Genomic DNA, 15,083 nt, shown 5'->3' on the forward strand with positions numbered 1-15,083 from the left:
ACCCTAAACTATCCAGGGAAGAACAATCAATATATCGACAGACACAGGCAGCCTCTTTCCCACACCCTCTACTCCTGAAACGCATGTTCCCAATTAGATACGCAAAAGAATGTCCCCTATGCTCACAACCAGGCACCCTGAAACACACCATCGGAGAATGCACAAAACTCAAGTCCCCCCCAATTCTTGTTGACTCCGTCAGCATAGAGGATGAGCGATGGGAGATCTTGCTGACCAGCCCCGCCCTGGAAGACCAACTTCGGCTGATCAACAGGGGCCAGGAGGCTCGGGAAGCATATGGGAACCTGGGAACAAGGAACCACTCCGACTGAGCTGAAATAGCTCCATCGCAACCCTTTTTCTAACAATAAAGTTTAGTCTCTCTCTCTCTCTCTCTCTCTCTCTCTCAGGGCACGAGAGTCGCGAAGGCGCACGCATGGCCCTACGCGTGCGGTCATTAAACCATCGCTGTAGCCTGCATCCGTTACACTGTGCATCTATGCCTGCGCGATTTGTAGCAATTTAACTTCTAGTAAAAGTTTTACAGTGTGAAAGTAGGCCAGAAAAATACATCTCGTTCTTTACACGGCCTCAAAACATGCGCCTGTGATCCTGTAAGTGGCGTCGCATAATCATCATCATGTTGCCATCGACGGGGAATGGCGCAGGCATCAATCCTGTCTGACCATTTGGAAAACGCTGATCAGGAGGCGACCGAGAGGCACCTTTTCGGGCGCGGCCGAGACTGCCACCAGGGCTCTGTCAGAAGGCGTTTAAAAACACCCCCTGCATACACATTAGGTATCAATGAAAAGTATCTTGTCTGGCTGTATAACTCTGCACATAATTTAAAAAAAACGTATCATCGTTATACCGATTTTCTTAACGTTCAACACATCAATGCGTAGCTATACGCGGTACTATCACAATTCCCGGTACTCTTACTGCTCACATGCGCCCATCTCCATTAGTTTGGACTGTGTACAGGGAACACTCAACAAAAAGCTCAACAAGCGCAATTCGTTCTAAACGTATTATCTGTTATACTTTCTTACGCCAGCCGCATTAATATGCTACAAGTGAAAACTTTCCTGCGGATTACTAGAACTTCATTCAGCTCATTTTTCTTTGAGTGCAATTGGAATGTCCAGTACGCCTTAGTGATCGTGCTCGGGCACCCATCGACTCACTCTAAATTGTTTTCGTGAGATTAATGAGAGAGACAGAGAAGAAAGCAAACAAGCAATTAGTTACCTTCTAATGTCGACTTGAAATAATTACGAGACGAGCTTTCTGTGAATTCTTGTTGCTTGTTTCGTCTTTTTTAAGCATGTTGAATTGCGCATTTGCTTTTCTATTTTGCTCTATGAAGCAGGTCAGCGGGGTTGTGCCCGACTCCGGGAGACCGCGCCAACGAACACGAGGCTAGTGGCTCTTATCCGCCTCAGACTTAAATCCCTCGACGTGATCCCTTAAGAAGCCGCGCGACCCCGCGAGCCCGCTTCACTCCTTTGTTATTTTTTTTCTTTTACCGTCCTTAACTTTTTCCAAACGCGCAAACGATCCTCTCAATGATGCAGCGGGCTCCGTCTTCTTCTGAAAGCGACATGCGAGCTACATGACAGCTGGAGCCTTCTGGGCGGCCGGTGCATTTTTAATCCCTTTTGCTTCAAAACCACTTCTCTTCGTCATCGCGCAATTCTTTTCTCGTTTAAATTTCACTTTTTTTTTTCTAGCAGCTTCCGGGCCCGCGCGTATCGCGTCGTCCGAGCTGATGGTGATGGATGGGTGGTCGCACAAATTTTGAAGTGCTCGCTCAGAACTTCGTGTAAAGCTCGTCGTGCGGAGCTAACGCGTTCATTTGAAAAAAAAAACTGCCAGCGTCTTTCTTTTATTTCGCGCATCGCTTTACGACGAAGCAAATCAATCCAAAAGAAAACTATCTGCACCCGACGCGTGTTCACGCATCGAGCTTCCTGGGCTCTCCCGTGATAAGCTCTTTGGGTGCCCTTTTAGCCTGCTCACAAGTTTTACAAGTCCTCTTTTTCTTGCTGTACGTATCCACTCATCGTTTTGGGTGCTAAAGCATGGCCTCCGCTGCGTGTAGCCGTGATCCCAGGTGACATGTGAGTGATGGCCACTCCGACAAGATGCATCTGCTGCTTGCCTGGCCGACCGACGAGGCGCCGAATGTTTTCCGTAGTTATCGAACCGATCATTTACGCCTGTAACGTAAGTGCTGCATGGTCGCAGTCTCCGCTATCGCACTTTTGGAAGTTGTCATTCCCGACTTGCTCGCTTTCCAAACTTTGGTCCGCTGCCACCACCGAAGCGAAGTGACCGTGTCTGCCCACTAGCATGCATGCGTGCATACGGAGAGCCGCATCCTCTATGATCGGGAAGCGATTTCGGTCCTTCCGCTTGAAGTCATCATTTAAACATCGCGGCGATGTTTTCTTTCCTGAGTTTTTTGGATCGCTATGTGAAACACGGGGGCGCAAGAAGTGTAGCTTATTTAGCTGGTCCATAGGCGCCATTTGGCAGGGGCGCTAAAGCGCGCTGGGCGAGGTTACAGTGACGCTGGTGATACGGGCGACCGTTAAATCTGGCCATGATGAAAGATTTCTCTCTGTACCCTGCAGTGGTGACTCGTTCCCTTGCACCAAAGGACCTGCAACTCTGGAGCTTTATAGGGACTGGGCGGCCGTTGTATGGCGCCACCGTCACTTCAGCGAACAGCGCCGCCAGTGGCGAAGCGCTTGCCAGTGGAATGCCGGTGGCGGTCATCGCAGCGTAGTTGTGCATGGCTTTCTGTCGATCTGATGTGGTGCGGCTTGCAAAGCGTAGGTAATCACAAAGACTTTTTTGAGATCGGTAAACCTTGAAAGTAGAGGCGAGCTTTACGAGGCATGCCTCGTGCGTGATTTACGCCCATACTCAGCAATTGGAAATAGCAGACGACGCTCAATGCGCCAAGCTGGAAGCCGAGCTGGAAGGGAAAGTACGTTCCTTCGTGCAGATTTTTCCTGGCTGCATGTAGTTTGGCGTATCGAGAGAGAGAGAAACAACGTTTTTTATTGTCCGGCAAAAAGACGCGGCCTGAACGTCACGCTGGACGGCCACCCGGCGCTCGCTACCTACTCGCACACAGCCTCCGAGGAGAACGTGCTGTCGGCCGCTGGCGCTCGAGAGCCTCCAGCGCTTGCTGGACGGCCTCGCGCTGGGCGTCGTAGTCCACACTCGCCACCGCACTCGCTAGGCGCGGCGGCAACGCGTCTGTGACACCGTCCTCTACTTTGCATTTCCACAGCATGTGCGCCATGGTGGCTCGGTCCTCGCCACACACCGCACACACGTCACTGGCGTACACCTCTGGGCACACATGTTTCGCCACCACCGGTGTCCACACCGCTCGCGTCTGTAGCTGCCGCAGCGTCACCGCCTCCTGTCTCGTGAGCTTGCGAGGAATAAATTGCAGCTAAATGCTCCTACAAAGTCGGTGTGTGCAGCCAAGTCAGGAATGCTGCGGCGCTGGCCTTTGGCAGTTGATTTCGAAACGGCGTCGTGCACGAGCGAAAGACAAAGTTGTGTTACCTTCTATGATTTACCTTAAAACAAAAATGCTGAGGGACAACGCTACGTAACTTCAAACTTCAATAATTACGGTAGAAACGTGTTTAATTTTACAGAAATACATTTACAACAGCCACGTGGAATCGTTTCCAGAATAAATACCGCATGACAGTAGAACGTTATTGCTTGTCGTGGAAAAGCATTGCTTTACAAGACTTGCAATGGTTGCTCGCTAGATGTTTAATGGTTGTTCAAAAAACAATCCCTGCGTGGGTGAAGGATGAGAAACGGGAGGGCGCCAAAAACCTGCACTTGGTTTCACAACTGCATGATGCCGTCGTTTTACAAACTGCCACCTACGCTTGGAAAATCATGCACTCGATCCTCCGTCTAACGACGATGATGGTTTATCGCAAAGCTTTACCGAGTGGGTTTCATTGGTTGTCTTCTGGATTTAAACTTTGTCTAGTTGAGCTTTGAATTTGACCAGCACATGTATAGTTTGGTCTTTTGATCACAGCGTCTTTGACTTTGACCCTTTCCTATTCTATTACGCACGAAGAAAGCCTCGCGTTCAACTATCGCCATCGTTAGATGTAGGTCTGGATGATTTTTCTGCTTAATTTTGCACTTCCGTGCATTAATATCCAAATCCTAACTGCTTCTCGCATGTCGGAAATGCGCCTGTGCTGGAGGACTCGGGCTGATGCACCCCTATTTTAGTCAACTAGTGGCGCGTTTTTGGTTTCTTCACAAGGCATCAGACGATTGTTTTAGGTACTCGGCAAAAATACTTAAGATTAAAAAACACAGGCTGACGTTAACACTGCCACATTTTTTACCTATCGGTGCCAGCCTTTATTCCACGCAGGTGGTAAAATGGGAAGGGGAGGGGTGGTGGTTTGTAGCTTGGGCTGTTGGGTGGTTGAATAACTTTGGCTCCTGATAAAATGACCACTGCAAACGTGGAAGTTCCACTTCGGCTCTCAGGCCCCCATGCTGTCACTCAGGGCCGTAGCCGGCATTTTTTTTCGGAGGGGGTTTTGAGTTATGGGAGGGGCTGAGTTTTGCCGAAAGGAACAGTAAGCCTCGCGTACGCGCTGCCTAGAAAAAATTCGGAGGTGGTTTGAACACGAAATCGGAAGGCACGAAGCTCACGGTTATAGAAAGAAAGTGTAAACTGCCGGGACGTTTCCACTGCCACCCGGTAATCGATCTCATACGTAAGGGCTTTTCTCTTCAAAGCACACCTATCGAGGTATCCCATCGTTAAGGCTGGCGTGGAAACCGTAGTGATTGAAACCAGTGAAGATCATTTAAAGTGGTAGAAATGGATACTACCGTATAAACCGGATTATAGGTCGACCCGGTATATAGGTCGACCCCCTACTTTGAGGTGGGAAAAGTTGACAAAAAAAATAATTCGGCACAGAAGCGCACTCACAATGTCTATATTTATTTTCGACGCCCGTCCGTCACTGCCACTCACTAGGCCTGCTGAAGTCACTGGTCCGAGCTCTGAGAGTCGTCCGAGGATGACTGCTTCGCACTGTCACCTTCCATGCCATCAGGCGCGTTGCTGATGGAGCACTTCCTGAACGCTCGTGTAACCATGTCGTCGGGCAGCGACTGCCCAGAGAAGGACACCCAGCTTGACACGGTCGCAACCGGCCCGTATAGGTCTTTTTGTTGTCGCCGGCTATCCACTCATTGTACAGTTCGCGGAGCGGTCCGCGCATGGCCTCCGGAGCGATCGTGAGCGAAGTTCCCGGACGAAGTCCGCCACTTTGTTTTCCAACTCGGGGTGCACCGCTTGACGTCGGGGTGCACCGCTTGACGGGTTGCACGCGCACAGCTTAGCTTTCTGGCTCCGCCAGTACCGCACACTTTTCTCCGAAACGCCTAACTGGCGTTGCGCCGCCATATTCCCATTTCTGCTAGGTGACTCATACGCCGTCAGCTTAAACGCCGCGGTGAACTGGCGTCGACTGCCGCCACTCATCTCGGAACAGAGACGTACAGAAATGTACGCGCGCACGCACAATAGACGAGTAAAAGACGAAAAACTAGAGAAAAGCGAAATCGAATAAAGGCCTGATAGTGCGAGAGAGCAGTCCGACACGAAGCATGCGGCTAAAAGGAGGAAATTATTCCACGTTTTGATTGGCTCCTGAAACCCCTGTCAGTTGGGGACAAAAGTTAGGGACATTTAGGGAATTTGTTGTTGCAGCGAGCAGGCTTGATGTGGCTTCGCGCGTCGCCTCCTAGGGAATTCCCTGTAAGAAGCTGAGTGCCAGCGCATCGCCTCCTCTAAAAAGAGGAGGCGATGGCCAGTGTCTAGCAGCAGACGACGCAAGAAACGGCTGGAACTGAGGCTTCCTTTTGTAATTACTTCAATTTTTCCGGGTGTCTTGCTGAACGATTTTTTTTAATGCGGAGCGTGCCTGTCTGACCGTGTCCATGGTGTCGCCCCGAGTTTGTCCTGCGCTGGTTCCTTTATTCTTAAAAAACTTCAAAATTTCTTTCTCCTCTGTGTGTTATGCTGGCCCGCGCCAACCAATAATCAGATTTGGAGGACGTCTCCTTCATTATTTCTCCGACACTTAATTACCTCTGCATTTAAGTTTCTGCTTCTTTCAAGAACGATGAGAAAATCAGAGAAATTCCGTTCACGGCTGCGAGATTTCCTACAACCGCGCGTGTACCCGGGAGAACAGTTATCGCAATAGCAGTTTTACTTGCGCAGTGTGCCACATTTAAACTAAAAAGAAACGTAGGATAAGATACTGCCCCTTCAAGTCAGTTTCCAGATGTGGTCATTCCAAAATGCACATTTATTGGCAATAGATGGTAGCGTAGCTTATTTAGTGGCTCCATGTCTAAACAAATTTGTGTTATTGCAGGATGCTTGATTGATATGACACTAGCCCTTTGTAGTAACCGATGTAAGACAAGCATTAGATTGCTTCCAACCTACAGGTTTCAAGAGCAGATGTGAAGGCCAGTATTAAAATATTCAAAATCTTTAGAACCTGATGTTGTAAGTGAACCTGCAGTGTAGCATCTCAATCTTTAATAATGTCTTCTTGTGAAGACCTTTAACATGTTCCTCAGACAAATGTCATAACTTTTCAGCTTGAGAGGTACAACTTGAATTGGTTGTGAATGTTGGCTACCTGGCAGTTCGTTTAAACTGCAGCATAAATACGAATAAGTGACCAGGAGACGATGACGTGCAAGTGCTTGGGTATTGTCCTCCACATTATTTTTCACGTTCCTGCACAATGTAAAAGGAATATACCAAATGAAGGAGACAGTTTTTAGTTTTATTTATTCCCAGTTTCACGGCCATAGAAGACGACAGATATCAGAGGTGCTCAGCACAAACATTGTAGGTGCATCCAGATGCTTGTTGAGACCCCTGTCACTGAAAAGTAAAAAAGAAATAGCATTTTGAAAACTGGTCAAGCACTACATATATTTCCTTAGGAGCCTCCCATTCACAATTCAAATGAACAAACAGCTTAAACACAGTACACTATTGTGCTGCTTGCGTGTATGTTTTTTAATATGCGTGTGGACACTAACGTTTCTGCTGTATCTTTTTTCCTTTATTTTTTTTCTTGTACGCACGTGGCAGAATTCTCTTATGTTATTATTCTTCGTTTAATCTGCTCAGGTAACACACCCCTCATTAATGCCCGTGGGGCCATAAGGGTATCTTGAATAAATAAACATAGAACACCAAATACATGGTGCTACATCTACAAATTAACGTTTTTGTAGCAGTTAAAAAATTTATAAAATAAATAATAAAATGGCACATTTCCACACATTTCCTAATACAAATCAAAAACACGGCCAACTCCAGCTTTCTTCAAAATTTTGTATACGAGTCTCTTTGAACCAGGCAAAAAAACTGTAAACATCTTGAAAACAATTTTATTTGCACGTAAAATGCAGGCAGCTTAACTAGGGTGTCGCAGAAGCTGTTGTACAACAATGACTTACTTGCTCGTCTCTATTTTTCTGATTTTGCACTTCTACGAACAAGTCACATCCTACAGTCGCAATGAGGTTGGTCGACCTGTTAACAGTTACAAAAAAAAAAGCTATTGTATTGTGCTTATTTCTAACATTATTTTAAAGTTCTTACTCTCACTACTGTGACACCTAAGGCTGATTCAGCTGGAGAGCACCCCTATGTTGGCAGCCAATTCTATAGTGGTATGAAGTGGCAAAGATTTGGCAAAACAAAGCCTTTTTGTGATGTAAGGATGATGCTCTACCGGGTGAGTGCAAGGGTGGAGATTGCTTCACCTTTGCACGCTAATGCATTAATCACGACTAAGTTCAGTTAGGTGTCCTCGACATTTCAAAGAAGTGCCGAGCAAAAACTGTTTTGAAGAACAACTCAGAAATACTAATGGCCAGAAATGGGCGGCCGGGCGGCCAGAATGTAACGGTCTCTCTTAACTCCAAACTAAAAACAAGTCAGCTTAAAACAAGTAAAAAATACCTTAAAGGAGTAGCACCACTATTAAACGTTCATGCATGATTAGGCTCTACTTAAAGGAGTACTTGAAATATCAAACCTGAGATAACTATGCAAAAAGTTACCTTTGTAGCTGCAGATTTTAGTAGCAACCATTCAGTATAACATATTTTAAATCAATTTTAATATTTACATGCACAAGAAAGCTCCGAATGAATACCCTTTCGACACTGGCATAAGCAAGATACATGGAGTGCCTCGCCATGCAGTTCGCCCCAAAATGCCGACATTAGGGCTCCAGTTAATTAGCCAACACACTGGCTGCTGATGGTGCACGCTGAACTGCCTTGTGAATCATGTCACAGTTTTGGGACTGATATCATGCAACCCAGACGCGTGCGGCCATGGCCAGCTTGGGCCACTCTAGGGCACGCATCTAGTCTGAACATGATGCAATGAGAACAGCGACATCAAGAGTGCCATTCTCTCATGGCGGCCGCCTTGGTGTTCGTTCTGTCCAAGACAAAACTGACACGAATAAACAGGGCTCAAAATAATTATATATCCTGAGGTCGACTATCTAATGTTCCATTCTATGATTCCTGGGCTGGTAGGCACGCATAGAAATGGGAAAAATGTAACACGAAAATTTCATACCAGTACTTTTTTAGAATATTTACATAGACAAATGAACTGCAAGCTAATGACCCTTTCTGCCAGTTGTTGCCCTCATCTGTCCACCATTCCTCAGCTGAGCATGAAAGACTGGTACAATAAAGTGTCAAGTTTATATTTGACAAGTTTGCAAGCTCAGTGATTTACATTGAACTTTTTATGATCTTTCCTTACAAGGATTTAACCTATAACCACTCCTCCCTGGCTTGGCTCATGTACAATGCTTAAGCTTCACGCACATACTGTACTTGGTACAGTTTCATTTACGAAAGTGAAGCTTCCAGCCTCTCCCTGATGTGTCTGTAGTCCACCCAAAATGCACTGCAGAAAGCCAACTTTTTCTAATGATGACGATCGTGGGTGAAGTGAAAAAACATTAAAACGCTTCCCGTGATCTGAATTGAACCTGGGTCCCTCATGTTATGAAGCTGACATCTATCCCATTGCGCCATTCCAGCACAGTCGAAGCAATCTGGATTTGCATAGAAGTGGAAAATTACACAGGAAATGTACACCTCCATCTAACGACAATGGTTGTACACTACGGAAGGTCATGGATTGCCTGCATCAGTAAAGCTCTAGAGAGCACAACTGCAGTGCATCAGACCGTCCCAATAAGAAACAGGTGTTCAGTACTGGGCTGGTTAATTTGGTGTTGGACTTGGTTTTGGAAAGCTTCACATCCCCCATTTTTGTCGTTTCAACAGATGGGCAGTTGATTTTTTGTCAAGTCTTCCCATCAGTAACTAGGACACAGCTACATATTTGGTTGTCATACTACCAGGGTGGTCTGCGAGCAGACGCAGTCTGTCTGCGGCTAATTTCGAGTGTACCACAAAACGACCCACTTGTGGAGGCATTCACCTGCTTTCCATGGGTACCCAGAAAGGATGTAGACCAAGCCTTGCTCTCCAGGCCCTGCACCAACATCGTAGGGGCCAAGTCCAAGCACTTCTTTTTTTCCACTGGAAGCCCTCCTATGCAGATGCTGCAGGAACAGGATTAAATGCTGTGTCAGCACAACTGAAAGTTGGGTAGGCTAATAATACATCTTTGAAAAACAAAATGCGTAAAAGATGGCGACGTGGAATAAGACCACACAGGACAACCCACTACAAGAAAAAGAACACACATACAGCGCATTGTCCTGTGTTGTTTTCTGCAAAAGCAGAAGTGGGCAATCTCTGCCGCATTGTTAACAACAAGGATTATTCAAGTAAAGGGAGGAACGAGTGCAGTGTTAACCTTGCGCAGCCTTTAGTTCATTGTACGATTGGCATGGTTTACAGAATTCCGTTGTCATGTAAGTCCGTGTATGTGGGCCAGACAGGACGCTGTGTAAGCGTCCATCTCAGAGAGCACTTGTTTATGGTAACGAAATCAACGGGAGCAAATCTTCCTGCACGTGATAAAAAGTGTGGGTGCCACCCTTTGTTTGACGAGGCTGTGGTGTGTCCCTCCTGCCTGTACGCGTTATTTGTGTGCTTTCAAATTTTCAGTGGCTTTAGGCCCTGCCACATACTATTTGTCCCATATGCAGCTTCTTCCATTCACCTTCAATGTACACTTTACTGACAGCTGCTCCTGGTGCCTCCTCATAAAGGGCACAAAATGCCGCGTAACCTTCACAGCCCCTTGGACGATCTGATTCGGCCGCTGTCATTTGGTCTATCCTTTCTCTCTCCCTCTTCTGTCTTTTTTGGCTCACGATTTCACGCTTTTGTTTTTCCCTTTGGCCGCGATATCCTTACGATCTCTGTACAGAAGCGACGTTTTCCATTCATCTCCCGCAACGCAACTTAACTGCCCGAAGAGCTAGAACTCTGATGCGTGCACACGACATACTCGCGAGATTAACGCTATCAAACACATGCATACTTACGTTCGAGGCACTGCACCAACTGCACCTCACACCAGGACTGCGCTTCGGGGAGTACACGCCACCGGTTCGTTCAAACTTGAGCAATGTTATGGGCTCCTACACAAAAGGAACAACAGTGAAACGCCTGAAACTGCGGCCGGAGTGTGTGGGGACATAGCATCGTAATTTGAATTTAGCGTGTGCTGCATACTTGGAGAAACAAGGACTGGGAAAAGACAAACCACAGGCACGTTGGCTACACGAAGCAGGTGTTGGTTTGCGGGACAACGTCTGGTTTGTCTTTTTCCATTGTCTCTTCCTCGTCCAAGTATGCAGCGCACGCTAAATTTGAATTCAAGATTAAACATCCATTGTCAAAATACTATCGGGAACGAGAATGACAGCTAGGAGGCCGAGGCGGCCATGCAAACAAGAATTCACGCAGCTTTAGGTACACAGTACAGTGGTATAAACACAAAAACTACAACAAACATAAAATAACGACGTTACTGACCTTGCTGGGAAAATGAGCGCATAGATGCCCTCTTTTCCGCTCTTCCGCGTCTGTGACAGCAAACGCCAGAGACCGCCATGGCTGATCTACGCTGAGCTCAGGCTGCAAGTCTCTTGAAATGTGGTAGTAGTATGTAGGTAAGAAAGACACCTGATTGGATAGGAATATCGCACCAATACTAGCATTCACGGTATATTCACGCATTTGCAGCTTCATTTGATAGCAATCAACACAAACTGACACTGACACGCTGGGTACTGACAGCGCAAATCGTTCACTCGGGAAGGACCCAGGGAAATGCTGCGACTACTTCGGCGTTGTCCCTAGGCGCTCAAAAACAAGCCCAGTGACGTCACGTTTTGATCACGTGACCCAAGGATTTCTTTCCTCCTTTTAGCCGCTCCGCGACACGAATGGTGATGGCGACGGACTACGCTTGCACATTGTTGCCAGACAACGATTTACATTTTGCCAATGACCGCTATATAAGACGAGGGGTGACTTTTGTGCGGATTTTTTTGGAAAAAAACTCGACCTATATTCCGGTTTATACGGTAATAGTTTCATTCCTATTCAGATCGCGCGTAGCCAGGCAGAGAGCGCTGCAAAAAGCACTTATGTCAATGTAGCCCATTCCCAACCTTAGAACCGTCCAATAAGTTTACGTGGCCGTTAGAGCATTTGAGAAATGAATACGAATGATAGTAGTTTTATTCGTACTCAGATCGGGTGGATGCAAGCGTAGGCCGCTGCAAAAAGCGCTCATATCATTGTAGCCCATGCCCAACTTTAGAAGCGTCCGACAAGTTTACGTAGCCGTTATTGCATCTAAAAACCCAACACATCCGTCCAGACTTCGTTTTACCGCCATTATCCACTCACAATACCACCAAAACGTTCAAAGCACCAAATCAAACACGGCAAAAACAACGGAAGGCTGGTCCAATGTACCGTGTCGTCCCACTAACGATGGGAGCGCCGAGTGGTGGCGCCACCCGTCCTGCTGCCCAGAGTGGGACTGTAGGGGCGCCACTAAAACTCCCCTAGCGGCCCGTTTCGAAAGCAGCCGCTGAAGTCCCCAGCCCGCTCCCCCCAGTCGCCGTTGATTTTTGGGCTCGTTCAAGACTGCGATTTACCGTTTGTACGCGTTCGAAATACAGAAAAATGTGGAGCAGGCACTCTGTTTGCAAGCGTGGTGTGTTTACGAGAGTATAAACGTTTATGACGCGTGCATTAGGTCTGTATAAATGCCAGGTGTGCGTCACAGGCCGGCGTCCCGAAGCCGGCGTATGCATACAGCTGATTGTAGTTCCACTGCCCTGAAATTTACTTGTAGTGTCTCCATAAGCAGCGCTTCCTCAGATGGTCATGTTGCGGCCGTACACTATGACGTAAATCGGCTTTGTGCGCTTACATAATCCAGCGGAGCACTCACACATGACAGCACGCCAGTTACGCTTTCCAACGTCCTACCTCAGGTATTGATCGTTACCCACGACAAGCTGGTGTGCCATAAATTCCGCAAGCATTCTGCGAGAGAAGTACGATGGATAATGCAAAATTATAGTTGGGGATCAGCAGACGACAGAAAATTTAATGCTGGGTCGTCTTGTCGTGATGTGGGCGCATGCAAACAGTCATCTGCTTCATATATCCTCCATGAGCAGCGCGGCGACGGGCTTCCAGAGTAATCTGCGTCCGCGACTAAATGTTCCTTCAAAGCATCGTCATGTGACACAGGGAGCCTGCAGAATCTAGCACAAACTGAAATCAGAGGGCCTTATCAGATTCCCCACTCTTCCAACGACCCCGTGTGTACGAGATTTCGGCGCACGTTAAAGATCACCAGGTGGTCAAAATTAATCCGTAGCCCTCCACTACGGCGCGCCTCATCGCCTCCGTTGCGTCAGCGTGTTAAACCCTACAATCAATCGATCAACTCTTCCAGACACTTCTTATCGCTTGTGACTCTTTACTGCTACCCATTTGGGTACTCTGGGTCTCGGCCTATGGAAAGAAACACGTAAAAAAAAAACAATAGTATCAAAATTTGGGTACCATCAAGGATACCAACGCAAGGATGCAGTCGCGGTTCTGCAATAAAACATCACTCCAGGCTGCCCACACTGTATTAAAAAAATGCGCCCGCCGAGTGATCAGCCGTTCGTTGAAGGAGAAAAACAAACTGAAAGTGAACACGCAGCTTGTGTGTCTGATTACTAAAACGTTCATTCGTTTATTTTGCTCCGGATTTGTAAACAACGGTAGTTTAGTGCCCCCCCCCCCCCTCCGTTTATTGCGGAATATCAGCGCATTTCGCATCTAGTTGGTCTGGTGAATACTACCTTGCTTAAACAAACGTCTTTAGCAATTCCGAAGCTGCAGGCTTTTTCATTCCAGTTTGACTATTCTATTTATTTATGTCTTGCAGGCCATTCATTTTTCCGTGGTTTCATTAACTTATACCTTGGTTCTTGCTATAAGGCGTAAGTGGGCACATATTTAACAAGGCACAGCCTTTGAGTGTACTTAACATTATCGCGTGGCTTATATTCCCATAAAAGGCACAAGTTATTGTCAGCTATTGGGTTATCACATCCCCGAAAAATATTTTTGTACAACGTACACATTAGAAGCAAAGCCGCATTTGTTGTCTGCGCTGCAAAACAAACCAGGCTCTTACAGTGCCTGTATCATGTCCAAACGAGGCGAAAACAGAAATCATTTGTGCATGACGTGTTTGAAGGTGACAGTGGAGATATGCTGCTGCCGTCGCCGACGCCCGCAAGAGCGTCCAAGAAGCGCGCGGAACCGCCTCCCCGGGTAGCTCTTGTTGGCGTTCCAGCGCTCTGACAAGACGCAGCTGTTTTTTTAAGTGCACCAAACGTGCAATTTGCTTACAGACGTTAGCATAACAAGTTGTTCAGTGTGCGGAAAGGCAAAGAGAAGCGAAAGAGAACCAAAACACTGCATGACCACCTATGAGCCACGCAGCGCTAATCCCGTAAAAGCCGCGGAGAAGCGGCGGCAGGCGGCGCAGCGATCGCGAAGCTCGAGGCGTATAGGCGGGCACAGGCTCCGTGGAGGACCCGGAGGACTGGCAGACATGACGCCGACGCAGCCAGCCAAGAACCAAAAGAACCCATTTATTAACCCAAATGGTGGCCCGTTTATAGCCACCAAAATATCCTGTGTACCAGAGCACTAGTAGCACACTTCTCCCCTTTGCCCAACAACACTGACTGCTCCATTAAACGTTTATTCCTCCTCCTATACTGGTGAGGATAGTGACTGTATGCAACTGATATGTACAACATACTCGGATCCCTTAATTTTAAAGCCTTGTGCGCAACCAATAAAAAAAATCAAAGAGCCCAACAGAATAACCTCGACCTAAGCGTGGAACAAGAAACAACTGCCGAATTAACAATTCCCCTCCCGTAGTGATGAAAAGAATGCGATGTCCTTATACCCCAGCACCCCTTTTACTCTACACACACGGTGGGGTCCATTGCAGGTGAAGTCGTAGAAACGGCCCGGGGCTTTCTCAGCAGGCCTCGGGAGGACGGCCATGGCGATACTCCGTTACAAGGTAAGTTCAAGTCAGGCCCTTCCGGCAGCATGTTCATATGGCGCGCTCCGCCCCTGAAACGACCTAGAAGATACCCAACTACTCTTATTTACAAAAGCAGTGCCTAGGACTGAGTCAAGCAAATATTTTACACTGAAAAAATTAAAAAAAATGAAGGAAGCTCACACTAACGCGTAAGGTAGCGAAGCTGTACGCAACCTTCACGGCCATAACGAAGGTTTAACTCCACGATTGCAGCCTATGGGCTTCTTATTCGCTGCCGCAAGGAACTTTACTCCGAAATTGTTGCTATAAGTGTGAGCTTCTTTCATGCCTTTGGAAGTGATAATCATTGGACGTCACCTTGGAGGGGCGTACGCTAGGACCTGTCTTT

At 47.2% G+C, this 15,083-nt stretch overlaps 1 protein-coding gene and 1 long non-coding RNA gene across 6 annotated transcripts in view; one reads left to right on the plus strand and one right to left on the minus strand.

Annotated features, from left to right (window-relative positions):
- The window catches only part of LOC144152612 (E3 ubiquitin-protein ligase SHPRH), a 1,006,539-nt gene that overhangs the window by 40,128 nt on the left and 951,328 nt on the right, over positions 1 to 15,083 (plus strand). The window lies entirely within an intron of this gene.
- LOC144152208 (uncharacterized) lies at positions 6,893 to 11,523 on the minus strand. Of its 5 annotated transcripts, XR_013319100.1 has the most exons (5): positions 11,119 to 11,523; positions 10,626 to 10,721; positions 9,608 to 9,731; positions 7,585 to 7,660; positions 6,893 to 7,000 (listed from the first exon to the last, which is right to left on the minus strand). It is a non-coding gene; the product is annotated as an uncharacterized LOC144152208 (long non-coding RNA). The 5 variants fall into 5 exon arrangements; XR_013319098.1 differs by lacking the exon at positions 7,585 to 7,660; XR_013319097.1 differs by having other exon boundaries at positions 7,585 to 9,731.

The sequence above is a fragment of the Haemaphysalis longicornis genome, unplaced genomic scaffold, assembly GCF_048455015.1.
Source record: "Haemaphysalis longicornis isolate Haplotype H1 unplaced genomic scaffold, Haemaphysalis longicornis Haplotype H1 scaffold_9, whole genome shotgun sequence".
NCBI classification, from domain to species: domain Eukaryota; kingdom Metazoa; phylum Arthropoda; class Arachnida; order Ixodida; family Ixodidae; genus Haemaphysalis; species Haemaphysalis longicornis.